This window comes from Gigantopelta aegis, chromosome 4 (genome assembly GCF_016097555.1).
Source record: "Gigantopelta aegis isolate Gae_Host chromosome 4, Gae_host_genome, whole genome shotgun sequence".
Lineage (NCBI taxonomy): Eukaryota > Metazoa > Mollusca > Gastropoda > Neomphalida > Peltospiridae > Gigantopelta > Gigantopelta aegis.
In genome coordinates this window covers 71,435,597-71,442,843 of record NC_054702.1, presented here as the reverse complement: position 1 = coordinate 71,442,843, position 7,247 = coordinate 71,435,597, and positions in this window count along the sequence as shown.

Here is a 7,247-nt window from a genome sequence, read left to right as displayed (position 1 = left end):
TTAAAAATACTATATTAAATTTTATGTGCCGATATACTGTTTGTGGGCCTCAAGCTATTTCATATGTTAAAATAATTTGAAGGATTGTCAGTATTGACAGATTTAATAACACTGAAGGTTCTTTATAGTAATGGTAATGATGATGGTAATGATACGTTTTTTCATTACTTTGATGATTTAAAGGCATTAGTTCTTGTTATTAAGCATTGCACAATTATATTATATTCGGTTATTACATCTTGTATTTCTATCTTTCTTTCTTTCTTTTTTGTGTACTTTTAAATAACACATTACTTAGTCTTACTTAAATTATCAATTTTGACAAAATGAAATGTGTTCGATGTAGCTTAAAATGTATTTATGTCAAACAGAATGTGTACATGTATGTATCTAAGGAACTAGTCTGAGCTATGATCGATCCCCGTCGGTGGACCCGTTGGGCTATTTCTCGTTCCAGCCAGTGCTCCATAACTGGTGTTACAAATGCCGTGGTATGTACTATCCTGTCTGTGGGATGGTGCATATAAAAGATCCCTTGCTGCTAATCGAAAATAGTAGCTCATTAAGTGGCGACAGCGGGTTTCCTCTCTTAAAATATGTGTGGTCCTTAACCATATGTCCGACGCCATATAACCATACAAAAAAAGTGTCGGGTGCGTTGTTAACTAAAACATTTCCTTCCTTCTACTAGTGTGAGTGACTTTAAATAACCATTATTACCTCTGCTGAAAGTGTAGGAAACAACAACCTTAATACTGGGAGCGGGAACAGTTTGTTAATTTGTACTGGGACACTAGCTGGAACACGGTTAGAAAATACTTAAGAGAATGAATCCCCCAAGGAGGTTCGATCCTGATAGCAAAGCACCTCAGGCAACCTCTCCACCGACTGAGCTAGATCCCGCCCCAGTGATTAGTCATCCAATGTGTGCTGCACCGGCCTCGGTGGGGTCGTTGTTAAGCCATCGGACATAAGGCTGGTAGGTACAGAGTTCGCAGCCCGGTACCGGTTCCCACCCAGAGCGAGTTTTAACGACTCAATGGGTAGGTGTAAGACCACTACACCCTATTTTCTCTCATTAGCCACTAACAACTAACCCACTGTCCTGGACATACAGCCCAGATAGCTGAGGTGTGTGCCCAGGATAGCGTGCCGGAACCTTAACTGGATATAAGCACAAAAATAAGTTGAAATGAAAAAAATGTGTGCTGTTCCTAAAGCAAAGTTTGTTTTGTTTACTAACACTACTAGAGCACATTGATTAATTAATCATTGACTATTGGATGTCAAATAGTTGGTAATTCTGACATATAGTCTAAAAGAGGAAAAAGTTAAAGTTTCTTTTGTTTAACGACACCCCTAGAGCACACTAATTAATTATCGGCTATTGGGTATCAAACATTTGGTAATTATGACTCGTAGTCATCAGAGGAAACCCGCTACATTTTTTATATGCACTTTCCCATAGACAGCAAAGCACATACATATACCATGACCTTTGTCCAGTTGTGGTGCACTAGTTGCAAGGAGAAAAACCCAATCAGTTGACTGGATCCACCGAAGTGGTTTGATCCTGCGACGCAAGCAAGCATTTCAGGCAAAAGCTCAACCGAGTGAGCTAAATCCCGACCCTCTTAGAGAAGAAACCTGCTAATTTTTTTCTATTAGTAGTAAGGGATCTTTTATATGCACCATCCCCCAGACAAAATAGCACATACCATGGCCTTTGATATACCAGTCGCGGTGCACTGGCTGGAATGAGAAATAGCCTAATGGGCCTACCAACAGGAATCGATCCAAGACTATTCCTCGTTGTGATGTAGGGAGGGCAACGTTCTCACGGGTTTCCTCGAGAGTAGCGAATACAGCACATGTTTAGTATCTCTTAGAAATTTTAAAACAATTTCTATGTGTCTGTTATAATGTTTTCAAGTATGTTTTTAGTTTTGTGTTGATAATTCGGTGCAATATTGGTTTGTTGACCAGCGTTTATTTTGGTCTTTTCAAAGATTTTATTTTTGGCATGTTGCGTTGATCGTTCACAGCTGTTTACTTTCAAATCTGGTTTTCATTTTGTCTTGATAATTCAGTGCCATGTTGATTTGTTTACCACCGCTCAATACACGGTTTTACATGGTCTAATCATAGCGTTTATTTTTGGAGATTCTCTTGATTTATTTATTTGTTTCGCATTTAATGCTAATATGCATCATTGTGTCTTTTATAAATGTTATCCTTTCATAGCTCTCTACACTATTTTTATTAATAATTTAAAACATTTAAATTCGTCATCATATACCTTTGTTTGACACCCAAAAGTCGATGTGTTGGGGTTTTTTTTATGTTTGTTGTTGGATTTGTTTGTGTTTTTTGGGGGGAGGGAGATGTTGTTGTTATTGGGGTTTTTGGGGTCTTTTAAGGGGGTATATGTGCTGCGGTGTCGTTAAACATACATTCTTTCTTCAATTCCGTAAGAGGGGCGCGATTCGCGTTAATCACGCCAAAAATCACGTACATGTATAGAAACGGACCATATTTCCATTAAACATTATCACGTTATATACATGTGTATTAAGTGTTAGAGCGGTATTGGGCTTAGCGTTACCTCCACCTCCACCCCGCAAACATATTAGGTGCTTTCAAACTTCCTCTTCTTTGATACTGGGTAAAGCCCACAACGCATATCAATGAATCAAGAGTAGTCCGCACGATAGTTGTGATTAACATAGCATTTATTTTTCACAATGAACTAATTTACCGTCTGTTTTGTTATCCCATCATTAGTTTATTCCTCCCGATTTTAATCAAACCTTTCTACTCTGTATTGTGGGGCGGGACGTAGCCCAGTGGTAAAGCGTTCGCTTGATGCGCAGTCGGCCTAGGATCGATCCCCGTCGGTGGACCCATTTGGCTATTTCTCGTTCCAGCCAGTGCTCCACAACTGGTGTAACAAAGGCCGCGGTATGTACTATCATGTCTGTGGGATGATGTATATAAAAGATCCCTTGCTACTAATCGAAAAGAGTAGCCCATAAATAGGCGACAGTGGGTTTCCTCTCTCAGTATGTGTATGGTCCTTAACCGTATGTCTGAAGCCATATAACCGTAAATAAAAATGTGTTGAGTGCGTCGTTAAATAAACCATTTCCTTCCTTCCTTGTCTGTATTGTGTTTTACACCATAATGTGAAGAATGTAACAAGAAGACAGGTTCATCTATTTTATATTCAGTATTAAACTTCTCGTATCAGTTTGCAATGCAGACCATGCTGAAGATTACTTATGATATAAACCAAGCAAATGCAAATGTATCAGTTTTGCACTACACAGCAATTCTGTACATTTTCTTTTTCACAAATGTTAACGAATTGCAAACAGGTGCACTCGCGATTTCAGTGATAAATGTAAAGTATACACATTAGCTTACCTTTTTCATATTACATGGAAATCGTCAGACACTCCAGTGTAACTGTGTATTCGGTTATATTAAGACAAAAAGAACAAAACCATTATAGATAGGATACCTTTAAATAGCTGCTTTTGTTTTCTTAAAAAAAGAAAACAAATGTCTGTTTGCGTGAAAAGGGAACCGATGAATTGACATATGACTCTATAATGAATAAGGTTACAATTCATATAAAAAAATATTATTACGTTTTAAACCGATACCAACTCAAATGACATGTACTGAATTATCGATTACTTCAATAACAGTGCAGCTAAACCTGTTGTTGTCTTCACCCTTGTATTAAAAACTAGACTAATCTATATAATTTGATGGTAATTTGTTTAAAAAAATATATACATTTAATAAATTTGTTAGTGAAAAAAATTGTTTTGAGTTGGTATGGGTTTAAAACTCAATAGTATGTTTTAACGTTATTCATTATTAAGTTATATGACAATTCATTTGCTCCTAGTGGCTCGCTTGATGCGCAGTCGGTTTGGGATCGATCCCCTTCAGTGGGCCCATTGGGCTATTTCTCGCTCTAGCCAGTGTACCACGACTGGTACATCAAAGGCCATGGTATGTGCTATCCTGTCTATGGGATGGTGCATATAAAAGATCCCTTGCTGCTAATCGAAAAAGAGTAACCCATGAAGTGGCGACAGCGGGTTTCCTCCCTCAATATCTGTGTGGTTCTTAACCATATGTCCGACGTCATATAACCGGAAATAAAATGTGTTGAGTGCGTCGTTAAATAACCCATTTCTTTCCTGTTCCCTTTTCACACAAATGAACTATAGAATATATAAAACTACTGGGCTTGAAAAATTGAGCAACAATCATCATCTTGTGCTAGTTGACTTCCCAGTTCAAAAATATTTGAACCGTAGTTGAATATAAGTATGAGCAATTTTGAAACGTGTTTTCCCATCCCAACCAGTGCTCCACGACTGGCATATAAAAGGTCTAGGTCGTGTCTGTGGGGAAAAAATGAGAGGAATATTTTATTTAACGACGCACGCATCACGTTTTTATTTACGGTTATATGGCGTCGGACATTGGTTAAGAACCACACAGCAAATAAGAGGCAACTCCATGGGATACTCTTTTCTATTAACTTAAAGTCAGTTTTGTTTAACTATACCACTAGAGCACATTGATTTATTGATCATCGGCTATTGGATGTCAAACATTAGGTTGTTTTGACAGTCTTAGAGAGGAAACCCACTACATTTTTTTCCATTAGTAGTAAGGGATCTTTTATATGTACCATTCCACAGACAGGATAGCACATACCACGGGCTTGGATATACCAGTCGTGGTGCACTGGTTGGGACGAGAAAAAAACCAGTGGGCCCACTGACGAGGATCAGTCGATTAAGAGACACGATGGTACATACCAGTTGTACAGCACTGACTGGAACGAGGACATGTCCAATGGGCCCACCGACGAGGATCGATCTTAGTCCGATCGTGCATAAGGCGATTTATCGGTTGGGAAAGTTCATATAAACGATTCCTTGCTGCTAATAGAAAATGTTACGGGGTTTTTTTCAACCTGTCAGAATTATCAGTCGCCACATGCTACTTCATGGGTCGCCTGTGCTAAAATAAACTCGGGCAGTATTTTTAATTTTTAAATATTTTTTTGGGGGGTCAAGCGTGTTACAGAAGTCACTTTCATGTTTTTTATTAATAATGTGCCATGAGCCTGGTTCTTTAACTGTAACAGTATAACAGGAACGCCATATCGTTACCTGTACGCCAGCCAGTGTTTGAAACCAGTCTGCTAACAAACCCCGACTATATCTTTAAACCAAAATTATATACTTATATGCTTACGAGTGCAAGAGGTTGTTAATGATTTATTGCTTTTCAAATTTGATCACAAATTAATATTGCCACAGGATCGGGATGTAACTCAGTGATAGAGTTAACATTTGTTTTGTTTAACGACACCACTAGAGCACATTGATTAATTCACCATCAGCTATTGGGATGTCAAGCATTTGGTAATTCTGACTCGTAGTCATCAGGAAACCAGCTAAATTTTTCCTTATGCAGCAAGAAATCTTTTATATGGACTTTACCACAGATATGAAAGCATATACCACGGCCTTTGACCAGTCGCGGTGCATTGGTTGAAGCGAGGAAAAATGGATCCACTGAGGTGGTTAGATCCTGAGAAACAAGTACCTCAGGCGAGCGCTCAACGCTCTGTGATAGAGCGCTTGTCGTACATACGATGGGTCGCAGGAAAGACATTAGGGACTTTTATTATAATCAGTGCACACACAAACTGTGTATCAAAAACCGTGGTATGGCTGTCCTGTTCATGGTCAATTGCTTATATATAAAAGATTCATTGCTGCTAGTCGGTAGGCGTAGCGTATGAGGCAGCAGTGGGTTTCCCTCTCGCCATGTCGATAGAGTGTCGAAGGTTTTTTTTAAGACTCCAGATAGCTTTAGTGTTAAATGTGCTGAGGTATCGCTAAGCGAGTGTTCCTTTCCTTTAATAGCTCAGCCTCCACAACTGACTTAACGTATTACCAGTCAAAGTGCATTACGTCAACTTGGCAGGGAAACCATTCCTGTTCTATTGGCAGCGCCATAAATCTTTGTTGTCAGCATTTTTATCTACTGTTCTGCTCCACATGAGAAAAGGATACTCGGCTGCAGTGACTGCCAAACCTTTTGTTGAAATGGTAATAGTTTATGTTACGTTTTTATTTTCAACAACAGATCATAATGATAATGACCGGTATGAGAAGTGGTTCTTAAAATTAAAACTGACAATTACAATATGGTTCCTTCCTTAGATCAATATAGTATAGTATACATGGAACTTAAGATGCAAGAGAAAACATTGCATCATTTTGTCTTAAATCACCGGGCCTAATGGGCATGTTGCCCAAATGAACATCGATATGATCATCTTAAGCAGAAGAGTAATTTTAGTGATACCCATTACACAGTTTTTCACAGAGTACGTTTATAGAGCATTTACTTAAAATATATATTAAAAAACCCCACCAAACCCCCAACCCAAAACCACACACACTAAAACATATTATAATGTTATGAGACAGAAAAATAACCAAACTGTAACAATAATCCGTTAATTTAATACGTATATCAGGATCATACATTATTGCAAGGTGAAACAAGGTGGCAAAAATTAACACTGCAATCTGGAATTTAATGCATGCATTTCACGTCTATGCAATTCCGGTACTTTAAAAAAATATATTTTAATGTATGTGCATTCCAACAATTTTCTAGTTAAATTTCAGTTTATCACATTCCTTCTTACAATTGCTTCTGTGGTGCTCGGGTAAAGAGTTATTCTACGATGGATGCCACGACGGCCATTTTAATCAGGAACGCAGCTTATTATTACCTGTATCTTTCTGCTATACTCTTCCGTTTAATTTCTGTTACAGACTATGCCAGTAGACGTCTTCCATGACGAACTCCCATAACTAAGATAAGCTATTTACTTGACAGTGAAGAGAAACAGGAACCATAATGAACATTAATTGTTTTTCGAGTGGGAAAATGCCAACAATGTTTGGAGATATATTTCTGTACCTGTGCTATTCGATTGTTGTGAAAGTACTTGTGCACGAGGAGTTCAAAGCATTAAGAGGAAAGCTGCAACAGATGTTTTTTTTTATATATATTGTACAAGAGATAGAAACTATTTTTAAAATCATTCTGCCAATAACTGTCAACCTAAGCAACATCATACATATGTAACATTTGATAGAAAAAACGAGTGAATTTTAAATATTTCCCAT